The sequence below is a fragment of the Drosophila grimshawi genome, unplaced genomic scaffold, assembly GCF_018153295.1.
Source record: "Drosophila grimshawi isolate 15287-2541.00 unplaced genomic scaffold, ASM1815329v1 contig_311, whole genome shotgun sequence".
Lineage (NCBI taxonomy): Eukaryota > Metazoa > Arthropoda > Insecta > Diptera > Drosophilidae > Drosophila > Drosophila grimshawi.
This window is the reverse complement of record NW_025063098.1, coordinates 26,251,242-26,269,120: the sequence shown is the minus strand read 5'-3', so window position 1 is coordinate 26,269,120 and position 17,879 is coordinate 26,251,242. Positions and strand designations below refer to the sequence as shown.

Sequence of the window (17,879 nt, the reverse complement as noted above, 5' to 3'; positions counted from 1 at the left end):
TGGCATGACAATGCCCCGCCGACCCACCCTGCCCACCTGCCTTCAACTCTGATTGAGTTGCAGTTAATTATATCTCCAGTCTGGTATTTGAATGATTTTAATGATTTGTAGCGGTTTACCAGCAAATACTATTTCACTTATTTGGCTTACGTCTTGACCAGCTACCAGCAGGTATGTGTTAACCGCAACCCACTCTTACTCACGCCATCTCGCACTCTCTCCCTCTCTCTCTCCCTCTCTCTCTCTCTCGCTCTCTCGCTCTGTCGCCCCCGCTCTCTGTCTCCATGGAGCTTGGCTGGCGTCGAGTGCAATGACACACAAGATCTTGTGCCGTGTGCTCTATGAGTATTTATTTACAGTTGCCGGCAACGTTGACGACACATGTGTGTGCGTTAATATTTGAGCGCTTGCATGGGAACTTGTTAACACCAACTGAGCCGACAACAGCACACATAGCGAAAAACGCTGCTATATATTCAAAATGTCACATTTAGTTATTGGGATTGATTTAATTAATTTACTTTCAGGAAGAAATCAATTTTTTTTAGAGTAAGGTTAATCGTAAGTAATTTATTCCGATCTTATTCATACATTTAACTTCCTTTAAATAGGATTTGCTTACCTATTTTGATATAAGAACAATCGTTGTTGACCAATACTGAAATTTATCATTTATTTCACGTTCTTTCATATTCAGAGCTAGGATTTATTTTGACTTTAAGACTCGTAGTTAATCTATTATTAATACCTTTAACAAATTTAAGATAAGAATATAATTTTCAGGTATAGATTTTTTTTCTTTCTTCATGCATTTACATAGATATATATATTTTTTTTTAGTGCAAGCAAAATTCAAGGGAGTTTAGGAGGCGCTGCTTCTGCTGCTCCCTTTGGTGCTTTATGGATGCAGGAAGCTGCTAGCTGCTGGCTGCTGACTGGTGGCTCGTTGGGCTGGTTACTGACTCTGGCACTGGCTCTGGGTCTGGGGCTGGGCCATGTGAGTGATTGTCAAGTGGTTGACGCTGCAGACAAATGAAATTCGCTTAAAGTGCGCCGCGACTCTAACGCGACAGCAGCCACGTCTAGCACAACTTGACATGGCTGCCACAGTGAGGGGGCGTGACTGCTAGATTTGCCAGACTTGCCAGACTAGACATTCTATAGCTAACACAGAGACTTGCCATATTGAGCACGTATGTCTCCCATATAAGTATACCAACAAGTATGTCTATATTTTGATTCCAATAAGAGTTTAATTTTCATTTTTCTTTTTCAATTTAAAATCTCAAGAGACTAATTAAAATTTAAATAATACATTTTGTATAAAAAAACACTTGAAATATAGAATTTTTAAAAAATAAATAAATGAGTCTATCTAAAATAAATCCAATTGGAACTATATTTACTACATAATAATTGAAAGATCAATTTATAAATTTGTCATAATTATAAGCCGTAGGGTATTTAAGAGCCGCACACTCGTGCTTATGACCTTCTATTACCTCATGCTGCTGCTGGTTGCAAGTTGCAACGCTGCTGTGCCCGCAGCCAGTTTGTGACTTGCATTACGTGAATTTTTATAGAAAAATCTTCAATTTTTTTTCACTGCTTCAGTGCCGGATCGTTTTGTGGGAGCTAGGAGAGGAGGGTTGCATGAGAAACTGTAAAATAGAATCAGCTCATTCGTCATGTTGCGGAAAATGCATTTTATTTTCTATTTGGCAAGGCACATGCGTGAAAATTACTTTATTTTTAATGATGATGATGACTACGTCGACGACAATGCTGGAATAGCTGAAGTAAAAGTAAGAGACTTTGCTTTGAAATGGCACAGTTGCAGTGCTGTGGCGGTTGCATTTGCATTTTATGGATACAATGGTTAAGACACATAGCCTTAGTCTCAGGCCTGAGCTATTATGCCGGCAAAAAGCAGTTGAAAGCGTGGGCGTATTTTCTCTTAACGTTCTTCATGTTGGCTGCTGTGCATGTCATTAACATTATGAGTGCTTAAATACGGTATGCACTCGAAGAAAAGATGTGGGCGCTTGTAAAAAAACGTTGTCCAAATCCGATAGTAAACAAAATTATTAATTCCCATTGGAAATTCTTTGTCTTATATCAAAATTCCTAAACGATAGACTATATTGGAATACATTTAACACGATTGAGAAACGGTTGAATAACAGTTATTTACTAAACCTAGATATAGACTAAGATTTATTGCAGGTTTTAAGTATTCAAGTTCAGTCGTGAGCCAATTAATAAATAATATTTTTAATTTATTCAATTTGGAATTATCTGCCGTTCTACGAACTTCTCTTTTGAACTCGGTTTTGTTTTTCTTTTTTGAGTGTAGAAACGGGGACTAGCTCAAGGTAACGGGAGCTGCAATTGCAGTTGAAATTGCGGCACAACAAAAAGAGTGTGTTTAGTAAATTGCTTGGTTGCTTTCCCTGAGCCCCCTGCCATGATTGACATTTACGGCGCCGAAACCCACTGTAGGGTAATTCTCCAAAGTGTTTCACTTGCCGCCAAACAATAAACCAGATATTGCGCATAAATTTTCCTATGCCTAACACAGCAGCCACGGGAAGAATAGAAGTTTTGCAACATCAACAACGTTGTCGTTGTCCTTGCACACGTGTTACAAATTTTATATGAGCAAACAATTTTCATGACGCCTGTTCACCAAAAAGCAAAAAAAGAAAAAAATAATATAAACGCACAACAGATAAAGCCAAATACTCCATGGAGCAGGCAATATAGAGAGAGGGACAACGAGAGGAAGAGAGAGGCGAAGCCAGGAAGTGAGGAAATACTTCTGCTGGCTTGACAGCCATTTTATATATATATGCGTACAGGAAAAATGTCGTAAAAAAGTTTTACGATCAAACATTGCACTTTATGTGCTTTTATGTAAAATTACCGTACAACATTGGCAACATTGTCAGCTGAGCTGTAAAAGTAGCTGAAATAGACGAAACCAGGAATAGCAGCAGCAGAAGCAGCAGAAGCAGCACAGGCACCAGCTGCTGAAGGTGCAGCTCAGAGACTCGCAAAGCGGAGCTCAATTTCTCAGTATTCCGGGTTCTAGTCCCAGCTCTCAGGTCCCAGTCCAATATCCATGAGGCAATCAGGCAAAGTTGCCACACTTTTTATGTGTGTGTGTGTCTGTGTGTATATGCTCGGTGGGGTAAATCCAATTTACTTATTTGCCTGCCCATCCTTCAACATATTCTCCCCAATCCCCACTCTGTATACGCATATATTTAAAGCCAGCTGACAACTAGGCGGGTACTTAATATGCGATATGACTTCAATTAGCTGCTGAGCTGCTTTTAATGTCATATTTTTATGACCAACTTCTCACACATCGTTTTGGGCTGCATTGAATCTCGCACATTTCCTTGTGCTGCATTATAACCGCAAATTTATGGCCAAGGGCAATAGGGCTTTTATCTTTTGGTCAGCAGCCAGCCAACATTCGAGTGCCGCAGATCGTAAAATTAATGCCACAAAACGTTTTCACTCTCCACACGCTCCCTCTGGGCCATTAGTGAAGCATAAAACATTTTGAGGCAAATCAATGGCCATGTCAAAAAGTGTCAAATATGAATTCAACCTGCGCCTCATTTGCACATTAATAAGCCCATTATTTAAATGTTGTCAACAGATTCGATTTGATTTGATTCGATCTGAAGAACTTCTCAGATTTTTTTATTCGGCCTTAGGCACAACAGGTTTTCGGTTTCTGACCCATTTCTTTTTTCTTCTCGCGAGAAGTTGCCGGGCTCAGTTCACTGAACCACAGGCGGCGCGACTAAAATGTGGGACAAATTCTAAGGTTCATTTGCATAATTTATGAGACTTTAGCGGAGATCAAATGTTTTCATAATTATTCAAAGAAAATACTAATTACTTGAAATAAGCTTTATAGGTATGAGCTACAGCATATTTATAACTTGTTCACATAGAATGTTATAGCTATAGTATATATTTTACATTTTATGATTAATAAATTTATTAATGCTTGCAGCTAACAACAGACATAAATGTGTAAGATTTAATTATTCTCTGGGATAAACTCCAGATTTCATTCGCATAGCATAAGGAGGGGGATTTCAATTTTACTATTTTCTAAAACTTGACTTATTTTTTGTATATTAAAGAGTGTTTTTTGTTACAAAATTCATTATATTTAAATGTAAATTAAGAAATAAGAATATTTTCAGAAGCAGTCTTTTAATCGTATAATAGAAGCATTAAAGAAGGTCTTCTAACGAAAACTTTTGAAAACATATTAAGAATTCCACATATCTTTTTCGTTGGCATTCTTAATTTGCATAACTAACAAGCCATACAAAATGCAAGAGAATTTAAAAAATCCCACATTAATTTATGCTTACAACTAAATTAATTTACATATGACAAATAAGTTAGGAGAGGTTTAAAGATTTAGATCAAATTCCATCAGATTAGTCTTATCTGATAGGCTTTCACCACCTATAACACTTTTTCTTTATAAGAAATTCAAAATTTCTAGGAGGAATTAATTAAAACCAGCAAATAATCCATGCTAAATAATAAAAGGCAACTTTAAATTTTAAAACACCATAAATAACTTAAAACTTAAAAATTGTTCACGAATTTTAAAGCTTTTGTAAATCACAAAGGACAATTAACTAAGGAGTAAAAAAATCACAAATGGATTAGTAATGGCAACATTCGATACAATTGACAAAAGTGCGGATGACAGCTGACGAAAAAAAGAAAACCATTTTTTCCCCATTTGAAATGGAATCAGCTTTGGGCGTTTTTTATGCCGCCAGTCAGAAATCCATCCGGAAAATGACAATTTTTTTCGAGACGATTTTTTCTGACAGTGATTTTTCAAACGGCTTAAGCAAAGCCAAGTGATGCGAGTGGTTGAGTGGTGCTGCGTATGCTGAAAGCTTATATGCGTTTGTTTTTGCAAAGGTAATCAGGCTTGCCGGCTTTACGGGGCCTTAGTTGAAAGTCCGTCAAAGTTTGTCAAAGGCTGTTAGTTTGTCAGTGATTATGGCCTTTGTGCAACTGCCACGAATGATTGGGAATGACAGATAGACAGTGAGTGCAACTCAAAGTGAAGAACTCAATGTGGCATTATGTAACAACTCGATTTAAAATATGCAACGCGCAAATTAAGTAACTCTGTTTTAACTGTACTTCCGACAACAACAAGAGCAGCAACTGCAACAGCAGCAGCAGCAGCAGACAATGTGCAACAGACTGTTGCCAGTTAGCTGGCAATTGCAATCGCAACTTGCCATCAGCAGCAGCAGCAGCAGCAGCAGCACTTAGTTTTTAGTATGCCACGCAAAGCCCCGCTTGGGACGCCAAATAGGTGTCTTTGGGGAATCGGGTCAGCAGACAATGTCAGCAAACATTTTGCCACCAAATTTGCATTGCATTAATTTGCAGCAACAGTCGGCACAGAAACCAGACACAGAGACAGACACAGACCAAATCCCGGCCCAGAGCTGCAGCGCCCTAATGAACGACTGGCCAACAAGTCTGGTTCAAAATAGCGGAAAAAGTTAGTAGCACTTTAATATTTACTGAAGTTTGGCTACGCAGGCGGTTCAATGGCTTCGTTACTGCGTTAATGAGTTGTGCCGAGACTCGGATTGGGCTACACTCAGAGAAAATATGTACTAGAAATTGAAAAAAAAATCACCAAAGATGACTTGCAATAGTTTTTGAGAAATTGAATTTTTAAAACTCACAGTTTTGTCTGGTGTAAAATGTTCTAAGTTTTACAAAATCATCAAAGATGACTTGGCATATTTGTGAAATTAAAGCATTAATAAAATTATGGTTTTATCTGTCCATAAATTTTATGAAATTACGTCAGTAAAAACGACTTTGAATTATTTTAAGTTTAAATATTTCGGACTTTTTATTTTAATTTTATTTATTTACTTATTTTCACTTTCGAAGGACAAGTATTTCCACATTGAAGAAACAATTTTCAGTTTTCCATATGTTTTTTTCTGAGTGCAGAACACTCCAGGGACAATCCAGGTTTGGTTTCGATGGTTAGCCAGGTTGTCTGGCAAATTTGGTCCGAGGACTCAATTACAAATTGGTTTGTTTGTAGCCGTAGCACAAACACACACACACACACAACCACACTCAGTTAAGTTGCTGGCGGGCTTGGGCCCTGTCGTCATTTTAGGCTGTGGTGTTTAAGTTAAGCTTTGGCTTGCGGTTATTTAATACACTTTGCTGTGGTTGTTGTCGTTGCTGCTTTTGAGTTTCGTCTGCAGTTTGAAAGGAAATGCGCGTCAGTCACTCAGTCAGTCAGTCCGTCAATCAGTCAGTCAGTCAATTATACTGACACACTACTCATTGAAAATTTTTGTCCGGCTGCCTTGGGGAGTGTAAATAATCGACCAGCTCACTTTGCGGCTTATGCGTTTTACTTAATTACCAATTTGGTTTTTAAATGCTCTTTGATGTGGCCAGTGCACAAGATATATATATATATATATATATACAAATAATTGTGTGTGTGTGCGTGTGTATTTGCTCTAAGCATGGGTGTCATTTCCTGTGTGTGTGGCTTTTGATGTGGGCGGCGGCAGTTGTTGCTTGTCTAGCGTCTCATTTCCTGCCCTGTCGCGTGTCGCATTCTATGCCCTTTTCTCAGATTAACTAATTCAGCGCACATAAATCAAAATGCAATTTGTTCTGCGCAAAGGGCAATAAGGCTAATAACTAAACAAACTGCGGGCCACTAAATCAAACCGAGTCGGACGATAAAATAAAAAACAAAAAAAAACAAAAAAATAAATGAAAAAGAAAGAGAAAACCCCAGCAGACACAGCATACCAGGTCTAGGGACAACATTTACCAATGATGCCGATGCTGCCGATGCGGATGTGGATGTGGATGCTGATGCTGATTATGATGAAGTTCTTTGAGCTCTCAGAGCTTGTTCTCTGCGCCGCTTCATCTTCAGCTTCTTCTTCATCAACAAGCGACTAGTTGTTGCTTGTGGGCAGGAACGTGGAGCGTGTTCTTCATAATTTATTAGCTGACAAAACAAATTCATTATGAAATGATAAGGCAAGGAATTGTCATGTCTATGATGAGACGGCGGATACCAAAAGACTCTCTCAGCTGCACTCGGCAAAAAATACTTGCCCTAAAATGTACTTTCGATTTTCAAGAAACACATTTGAGAAACATACACTGATAAATCATTATTAAAATCATTTTCTGAAACAGAAACTAAAAGGATTTTCAAAATTCCAGTCTGAGTGCCACGGTTAGACGCAAGGAATCTCTCAGCGAGATTCGTCACAGACATGCGACACAGAACAACAAACGCAGCTAACAACACAAATCAAGCGATGAGCACGTGACAAAGATTTTCTCCCAAAAGATAGACACGTGACAGCTAATCCTGTCACACAAATCACACTTAACTCGCTTTTGTGCTGAACATTAGACTCTGACTCTAGCCAACTCGTCTAGGTAATTAAATGCAGATTAGAGATGGTCACGTGAAATATTTATTTGTGTCTTTTCTTCCGTTTTATGTAGCCGCCATAAAATGTGGCATCTCTCTGTGTCTGCAACCATAAGCGAATGGCCCAACTGAAATGTGCATTAAATCTGATTAGTCACGGCCATAAATATATAAACATATTTTGTGAGAAGCAGTCCTCATACATATTTTTGCATTATGTGAGTTTATTGTTCTGAGAATTCAAAAAGGTTTACATAAATTTTAAAGCAATCAAATCGTGGAAATTTATTTGTAATTTTGATTTGTAGATTTGCCGGCTTTGGAATTATTTTAAGGTAGTAAAAATTGACATATATATTGTATATGTAACCGACTCCATAATACTCTAACGTCAGTGGAATAACTGCTGAAGACTGTTGAAAATTTTATATAATAATTTAAAAATCATAATTCTTGAATTAGGAAAAAGCCGCCTCTTGTTAATAGCCAGGAGTGCAGCATCAAAGTTGAAGATAGTCTTGCAGTAGTCCTCGCAGTAGTCCTCGCAGTTAAAGTAGCCGCCAACTTAACCAATTAGCAGATGCCTCCGGCCTGTGGCCCGGATTTGAACTTATGCCCTGGCATTGTCAATGACAATGACAATGACAGTGGGAGTGGCAAACGGCAAGCGGCCGAGGCAGCGACAGCAGCTCATAAAATGTTGGGATGACGTGAAGCTGACAGTTGGTACATTTCAACCTGAGCTCTGCTGCTGCTGATGAGCAGCTGTGGCAGGCGCAATCATTTTCTCTCACTGAGACTCTCCGCATTACAAGCTTTAATAGACAAGCGCAGCAGTGGCGGAGCGCTGAATAAGATTAATGAAGCCGTTTAAAACGCTTCGGTTGTTTATCATTCCGCAGATTCACCCCGACTTCAAGCTTAGGTGCTGCGGCTTATGTGTTGCTGTTGTCGTTGTTGCTGCTGCAGCCGCAGATGTGGTCGTCATTGCACTGTGCAAAAAAACATGTCCTGGTATTCCAAAATTACCACAAGATAGATGGATCAAATTAAATTTTTTTTTTTTTGTTTTTTAAATCACGATTTTAAGTTCCGAAAAAACCAACAAAATTTTACTACAAATTCAAAAAATTTAAGTTACTTAAAAAAAACATATGTATTTTTTAAATTGAATAATAACATTCTTTCTAAATTTCAAAATAAAATTGCTCTTTAATCCGACGATCTATAAGCGACAGAGACTGCAAATTTCTGGGTTTCTTATAAACTTTTTTCGTTTCCTTGGAAATTTTATGTTTTTCTGGATTTGCATTTTAGGGCATATTTTTTTGCCGACTGTAGTTGACACGCCGCACGGCAGATTTGTAGTCGGGGACAAAAACAGGCAACAGGCAGTTAGCTGTTCGCTGTTAGCCGGTTGGACGGTTGGCCGAGTCTTATTAAGTCGCCATAAACCATAAGCTCACGTTTCGCTAGTTGCCTGACTGGCATAGCAGAAAATATGCTTAATACAACTGGCGGCATCTAAAGGACTGCAAAGACTGAGGGACCAGAGGCTAGACTGACTCTGATAAATTTGCGGTGGGCGTTGCAATTGCCGCCCAGCAGCCGGCCAGCTGCCGACGTTGATTAGCTAGACATGACCCAAAAACAAAAGAATTTATATATATATATATATATATATAAATAGGCGGAACAAAAATCGTCCACGACTTGGCTCGAAGTTCAAATGTAAACGACATTTGCAGGCTGCAATTAAAAGAAAAAAAATCTGTCATCGGGCCAAGTTCTGTGATGTTGGTTAACTTTATGGCCTGATGAGGCGTGCAGCATTTTGATGGCCAAGCACGTAGAGCTTGACAATACTTTATATATATTTATATATATATATATATATATATATATATATATATATATATATATATGTATATTAGCCAGGCCGAGTCGAACAACTTGAAGCCAATGGCAAGGTAGGCGTCTGTTGAGCTGTGTGCTCTGTGCTGTGTACTGTATATTTTATTGGTCGCATAGATCTTTTTGGGACGATAACGAGTTTGATTTGTACTCGAAGCAGCTGAAACGGGTTATGATTGACTGACTGTCGAGTTGACAGACGGACTGCCGCATGGCCCCAGAGTAAGCCTGGCCAAAATCGCTGGCTGACTCCTAGCTTGCCGCTCAAGCTGTGTTGTGTGCCCCCTTGCCGGGGCCAACATACTTTGTTATAAAATTAATGACCCTCATTTTGTATTCAAGTGTTATCGAAATGATTGCTGCTACACGTTGATTCCTGCCAGCAGCGCCCCAGTACAGAGTACAACATACAGCACAATCATAATATGGGCTTGGCTCTCAATGAATAATTATACGTAAATATAGACATATGCAGATGGATTTCTGTGTGTCTGTGCCTGTGTGCTTGGTGCCAATTAAAATAAAATTATATGTGCCTCATTAGCTCGTTAAGTGCCAACTACAAAAACGGCTTAAAGACACACAGAGCTCAATTCTTAACTGATTAATTTTACAACACAATAAAACTTCTCAAAATTAATTACAAACAAGAATTCAAAAATATATTTAAAAAAATTTATAATAAATAAAGGAGTAAACGTGAGGAAACAAATTTTATTTAATTCAAAGATAACTAACAAAAATTGGCAAAAAATGTGTTATAAAAAATGTGGCCAGCTTGATTCGAGTTCATCGCACTTATTTCGAGTATTTTGAGCCTGTTGCTGGCTTAAAGATTTAACGTGCTTGGCCTAAGGAATTTTATGCTAATTTAATTTTGGCTTAATTGCTTTTTACTCGATTCGAATTCATTTGAATTTTATTGAAGTGCATCATTCTCTCGTGCTAATGAAGTTCTACTGTATTTCACAATCTATTTTCTAAATTTAATGGCCTTTTAACAGCGGTTTTATATGCATGCCTCCATCGCTACTCCTCTTTCTAAGAATCAAGAAAACGATTTGGAGTTGCCCAAAAAGAATCTTGGTCTTTCAATTGCAACTCACGTCTTCGCACGAGGCGTATGAGTGTGCTTGAAAGTGTGTGTACAGTGTGAGTGTGTGTAAAGTGTGTGTGCGTGTGTGCGTGTGCGCGTGTGTGTGATTGGTGTGTGTTTGGGGCTGTGTGCAACGCCTAACAATAGCGTCGACACCTCATTTCTCTTAACGTGCTGCATGTTTGCCAATCGCCCTCTCCCACTCGCACACTCTTTCTCTTTCTATTGAGCCGGGGCACTTGACTAGGCGTTGCCTCATGTAATTTGCTAGCCAGATAAATATCTAGCAGCTTATCACGATGTCTTAAGCTGCCTTGCGTCTTTCGACTCTTTGCTGCAGCTTTTTTCTTTCATGGGAATAATTTATGTGAAGGTTAGTTGCAAGCTCACACGAAATTACAAGCATGCAACTAGTGAAGTGGGTGGGGGGCTGCAGGCTGCATGCTGGGGGCGTTTACTTTCACAAGTCAACACGTGAGGCAGGCAGCCGTGTGCATGTAACGGGTATCGCGCTTATTGTGCAGCCTATGCTGCCTGACCTCATTTGTGGGCGCAATTTGCTGCAAATCTGTGGCAACTAACAGCTAACCAGGCTAACACAGGCAGCCAGCCAGGCAGCTAGCTAGCAAGCCAAGCGTTGCGGGCTTGCATTTATTAACAACAAATTGTGAACGAAATGTGCATTAAATAAAATGTTATGAGCACAAACTAACACATACTCTTGCACACATAAAGCACACACTTATCGCACTTGCACACACAAACCCACACACACACACATGCACACACACACACACCCGCATGGGCGGCCTATTTTTTTGTGATTTGCTTTTTTTGTGCCGGTCAAGTTGGCAATTTGGCAAAGCGTGAAAAGCGCAGACCGCATAAAAAAAGACTACAAAGACTGCAAAAGCTGCTCCAGATATTCAGGATAGCAGCAATAATAATAACAGCAACAACCAACATCGAGTGCGCCTTGAAGGTGTATACAAAATGTATTTTTGGTAACAGACTGTGCTCTATAAGTGTCGAGCCATAAACTGCATAGTTTAGATACCCTAAATATGCATGCTACAGAAATAATAACAAGAAGCAGCACAAGTGAATATAAAAAGAGGCAAGATAGTATGACAAAATATACAAATAGATTAGACACCAGTGCATCAGAGTTCTGAGCATGAAATCTGATATTTATTTCACCTAATAATAGACTGCCTGAAAGAAAAATAGTGCTTCCCATTTTATTACCCCTTCAAATTAAAGTGCATTATTATTATTTAAGCCCATCCACATTTAAACGTAGAGTTTGTAAAAAATGTTTAAAGACTAAATTGCGATTAAACTAAAATTTACCTTAATTAAATGCGCTTCAAGCCTTTTTCTATTCAGATTGTGCCTTAAACTTAATGGCTTATGCACCCTGCAAAGAGAGAAATATGAAAGGATTATATTAAAATTCAACGATGACAACAAATATATATATTTTTAAGTGATTGCAAATGACAACAATATTAATTCAATTTAATTTAATTTATTTTTATTATATATTTATTTAATTTGACAACAAAGGAAACAGAAAAATATCGAACAAAGTGTAAGAACTGTATTTTATTCATAGGGTATAAGCTAGTTATTACCTATTACGGTCAACAGGCATTGCACAACTTGCAATGCGTTGTGATTCATGCAATTGGCCTCTGGGCCAAATAAATCAGCCAAAACAGAACTCAAATGAAATGCGCAACTGTCTGCGTTGCTTTGACTTGAAAAATGTCCATAAAACCAAGCGAGCTGCCCCCCCTCCATCTCCGTCTTCATCTCCCTCTCCCTTTACCCCTTCAACACTTATGCGCTGTGCTGGAGGGCGTTTTACGTACGCACCTGTGCTGAATGTTTAGCCAACAGGTAGCCAGCCACCCAGTCACAACTACAACTAGAGCTTCAGCATGAGCTACAAGAGCCGGTCCCAGACAACTGCTGAACTGGTAGCAAGTGGGGCTGCCCCCAGTTTAAGTTGGGCATACAAATGAGGAAGGGGCGCGCTCAAGTTGACGGCGCACGTGCTTTATGCTAATTATTTGCTGGAATTGGTATTGGAAATGGAAATGGAATTGGGCGTGGGTCGTCACAACGCCTCGTTGGCACCTGAGGCGAGAGGCTAAACAGACCGACAGATAGGCAGACCGACAGACCGACAGACCGACAGACAGCCGCACAATCAATTAATTAAGTATTCTCCAACACAGTCAGTTCGAGCAATCGGCAGTCAAAATAAAAAGTCTTACATAAGACTTTAAGAATTTGAATAAAGTATGTTTGTGGAAATATTTACAAAAGTACAAAATAAATTAAAGTTTCTTTGTTTGGCGACCTTGTAAAGTACAAGTAATTAGCATCGGTAACCGATTCGTTACAGTCATGTCTACCTGTACCTGTTTGTATGTGCGAGATGGTTGTTTATTTTTTTTTCCTTATAGAATCAAAGGTATACGCATAAAAAATACGTATTTAATATCGAATACAGACTGGTTTCTTTTATTGCCATGTAAAGCTTGAAAAATTGAATTGACGCCCACTTGAGATGTGCTTCTAATGTAGCTAATTAATGCGTGTCTAATTAAAATTTGATGGCTTATTGCTCACGGTTTGTAAATAATCTGGCTACAAGTTTAACATGTTGTTTTTTTTTTCTTCATGTAATTAAGCTGGTTGGCAGACAGCGTTGCGTATGCGCAATGTCACTCACTGGAAATTAACATGAAATGCCAGCTTGTAAGTTGTTGTCGTTGCTGTTGTTGTTGCTGTTGCTGCTGCTGTGGCAAACTGATTAAAGTCAAACTGTTACGCTCTCTGTGCAACGAACTGTGGAACGAGCGATGTCAGCTTATGGGTAATCATGTGCGGCTTGGACTTGGAATTAGACACAGTGGTGGTCGTGCTCTTGGACGACACGTCGTCTGTGTCGGTGTCTTGGACTCTTGAGTCTTGAGATTGAGCAAGGTCTGAGGTCTGAGGTCTGAGGTCTCGGGTCTCTCTCTCTCTCTCTCTCTCTGTTTCTCTCTCGGTCTTTGGGGTCGCCTCGTTATGTGAGTTCAAGTTCAAGTCATGTGCAGTTGCTTTCTGCTGGCGTTGCCATCGTTGCTTTTAATTAAAAGTAATGCGCGCCGTTTAGCTAAAATGTTGCGGCCCGTTCTCGTATCTTTTCATTGCTGTAGATGGAGTGGCGCACCCATCAGCAGCATTAGAAGCTTTTGATATCTCTATACACTTATGCACAGGGTATTCGCATTTCTTTTGTGCTTCATGCAGATACTCTTGAAAAGTCCTGGTGTGATTATTTTGTTAAACAAAATGTATGAATCAACTCAGTCTGTGTTAAATCGGGACTGGAAATTAACTGATTTCAATTTAGGAAAGTAACTGAAATATAAGCAACATTTTTAAGAATCAATAACTAAAAATTATTATTTTATTACCCAAAACATCGTACTTAATTGGTTTTTCAAACTTTTCGGTACCGAATATTGAAAATAATTTGGAAAAACGCATTACGTTTACTTTACATTGTGCGCATCAGAACCGGAATCGGAGCCTTAAATAAGTTGCGGTTTGACAGCTGGATTACAAGTGTTGTTAATTTCAAACTTTTTTTTCTTAGACTCAGTATATTTGGAGCATTACGGCACTGCTACTGAATACCGAAAAAAACTGAGAAATTATTCATTATTTTTACCAGAACTAAATGGCCAATAATTGTGATCACCGGACAGCATCATATGGCATCCATAGAAACGATCGATCTCTGTTTAGGTTCCGTGAAGGGTATTTCAAATTTGGCACACTGAAGCTAACTGTTTGCCTCTCATTTCTATTACGTTTCGCACACGCTGCGGGTCTGCGGTGTTATTTATTTGATAGCCGTTTTGGCCAGGCGAGCATTCAGCGGGCCCGGCTAAGACGGTGGTCCGTCAGTTTTTGGTCAAATCACAGCGGGCGGCTGGCTTGGTTCTCGGCCATTGATTGCTGTTCAAAAACAACAAAAACAAAAGCAAAAAACTGAAAACTTTGCCTGAATTATGCGGCAAGCGAGCAGAAATGGAAACGGAATCAGAACAGCATTCGGCCCACGGACCCACAAGAATTTAATGCTCAAAATATGCAAAATCATGAGTCTGCGTTGATTTTAAATTGTATCATTAAAATGTAAAGGCAGCGCCAAAGAGCCGCAACAGCCGCAACAGCAGCATAATGAAACACCCAACACCAAACAACCGCAGCAACAACACCAGCAACAACACCAGCAACAATAACAACAACAACAACCAAGCAAAGCAAACAACTAAAAGCGAACAACGGCTCTGTAGAATATTTCTCGCTGTGTGTGTTTAATTTTTTCCGGCTTGTTCATTACAAATTTTGATTGAACCCAATCGTGACGGGGGGGTTGGGGGAGTGCTGGACGATTGATAGATAGACAGACAGACAGATAGCCCCTAGGGGCACACACACACACTCACACACATCGCCTCTGCTCTGGGGCAGATCAATCAATTCTTTCGCTTTGCTAATAAATTGTTCAAACGGGTCCACAAAAAAAAAATAAAAAAAAATAGATAAGCAAATTTAACATTTTCGCCGTTGTAGCAATTATATATACAATTATTTTTTATTATTTTGTGGCTTGTTAATTTCATTTATTTTGTATGTCTAATTAAAAGCGCGACGGTTTTGGGCTGGTTTTGATTCGCTGTTTGGTTTTGTATAAATTGTAAATTGTGTGAATGCTTATTTGTTTGATTTATTAAACGCTTCGCCAACTACTACTACAAATAATTGGAAAATACCCTACATAGAAATAAAATATTGCGAGATAATAAATGTTTCAATTGGATTAGTTGCATGCTGCGAGTATTGCATGACTGACAATAGTTTGGGCAAATTTACTAATTTATTTTATTCTTGCAAGGAATATTTACAATCGTATAACGTTTGAACAGGATGAAAGTTTTTGACTTCTTATACGCTTTCGAAATAGTTTGACTTTGGAATATAAATAAAACAATATATACATTTAAAATGAAATGATCGAAGGAAACGAAGCAAATATACCAAGGATTGAGAAAAATACTATACATTTTAGCTCCAATATTATTCTGATCGGAATTGAACATATCACATACTGATGTATTTCATCTTTCGCAAAGGATAAAAATTCAGAATTTGTAATAAAATTAGTGCGCTCATATTTTGATAGCATTTTTTTTTACGCAAATTCACTTACATTTCACTTTAAATTTGATTTTGTTGTTTGTTTGACAATGGCAGAGTATTCATATGCATATGTATTCACATTTGCATATATATATATATATATACATATATATACATATGTGTTTTGTACATCATAAATGTATGTGTATGTGCACATATCAATTTTCCATCAAAATTGGAGCTTACGAAATTTATGCGCACTCAATAAACGCATTGGAAATTGACGTTAGTGCAGTCAGTCGGTCTCTTTCTCACCCACTCTCTCTCTCTCTCTCTCTCACACACACACACATACTGTCTGTCTCTATTGGATCAGTTAGTAAAACGACTTGTTGTTTTTGGTTACAATTACGAGAGTTTTTGTTGCTGTTGCTGGAATTTTATGCAAACGACAACTGCTACAATTTATGGTCATTGAAAATTGGCAACAAAAATTTTTACAGTGTCGTTTGTGCAATTTTCGCCGTTTTGCGCAATGCAAATGAGAATTTGTTGCAAATTGCAACAAAGAGCAGCGATGACAGTTTGGACGGTGCGAGTGTGTGCAATAGCAAATTACAAATATTTCAATTTAATGGATGCATTTGACACTCAATGCAAATGAGAATGCTCATTTGCACACCTTGGAGCATTTTTGAGTTGGCCGGAACTGAAATGCAAACACCTCTAAAAGGCGTAACAAAGCTGACAGAGCTTTGCCAGCTATTAGCAGCTTTTAGTTGTTGTTTTGTATTTGCTTGTTATTGTTATTGCTGTTGTTATTGTTGTTTTTATGTCACGCTGTTAAGTCATTCTTGAGATGCTCGATTGTTGATTTCGCACTCAAGTTGAAACTGCTGCTGCTGCTGCTGCTGCCAATTGATTGCTTGAGTCGTACTTGAGCACAACGGGTTTCAGCTGGAACAGCAACAATAAAAAAACAACAACAAATAAGTGTTCGCTTTTGGAAATATCCGACTAGAAGGTACTCTGTATCCCGCACACAAATTGAAGAAAGAAGTTTTTCCAATCAATTCAAAAAAGTTCATCTCACGTAAAATTGTAAAGAAATCATCCGTTGTTGAGAAACTCCATGATTAGGAGAATTCGTCACACTTGTACGGTTATTGTGGTCACATATTGCCATCCACTTGCCAGACATATTGCTAAACGCTTCTTGATACGCAGGTGGCTGAAAATCTGTTGTGTCAACTAGCTTCCTTCAATAATTCTCAAGCATACAAAGCCTTCTCGGATTCGATTAGATTGATTCTTAATAATAAAAACCCCCGGACCACCTTCCAGATATTACTCTCTATTTGTGAAATTAAAATATAGTTTCCTCGCCGTGAAAGTGTATACTTTAAATACTTAAAGTTGATCCCAATAAAAAAAAATAACAGAAGAGAAACTTAAATTAAAAATCCATAAAGTAGATAAAATTAAACTTCCTCAAAACATTTTTCACATTTATAATATATTCTTTCCTTAGGAAGATAGTCGCTTTAATCAGAATAAATTAAAAATTTCTTCATTGCTATAGATCGTAAACATATATTTATAAATGCAACGCTAATTTCAGAAATCTTACAGATAGGCTTTTCAATAAATACAGGGTATCGGAACACAACAATAACAACAACATTTGTATGCCATTTTGAGTGCAGTTCGGTTTGCTTGTCGCCAAAACGGGGCAACAAGCTGTATGCGACATGCGGTAAGCGGCATGTGGCATGCGGCAAGCGGCAGCGTCAACAAATTGCCACTCCAAAGGTGTTGCGGCTGCTGTCGCATTTCGACGTCAGCCACCGCGTCGCCTTTGGCATGTTGTTTGTTTTTCTTTTTTCTTTCTTTTTTATGTTTTCGGTTTTCCGTTTTTTGGCTTTAAGTTTTTATTTCTTACATTTTTTTTGGGGGGTTTTTATTTGGCTGACACAACAATGGGCTAGCTGCTGGCAGCTCCGACATGATATTTTGGATAACTCGAAGCGTATACGTAATATTTGATTTGCAATTTCCATTACGGATTTGCAATTTGCTATTTGTGCAACGAGTTGATTGAACTATCAATCGCCAACGGATATTGTGTCTATATAATATATC

At 38.4% G+C, this 17,879-nt stretch overlaps 1 protein-coding gene across 2 annotated transcripts in view; it reads right to left on the bottom strand.

Moving 5' to 3' along the window:
- Positions 1-17,879, bottom strand: part of LOC6568583 (band 4.1-like protein 4) — a 78,381-nt gene that overhangs the window by 44,572 nt on the left and 15,930 nt on the right. For both annotated transcript variants that reach the window (XM_032740565.2, XM_043215021.1), the window contains exon 2: positions 11,880-11,946. The gene's annotated coding sequence lies outside the window, so the exon portion shown is untranslated. The remainder of the gene's footprint in view (positions 1-11,879; positions 11,947-17,879) is intronic.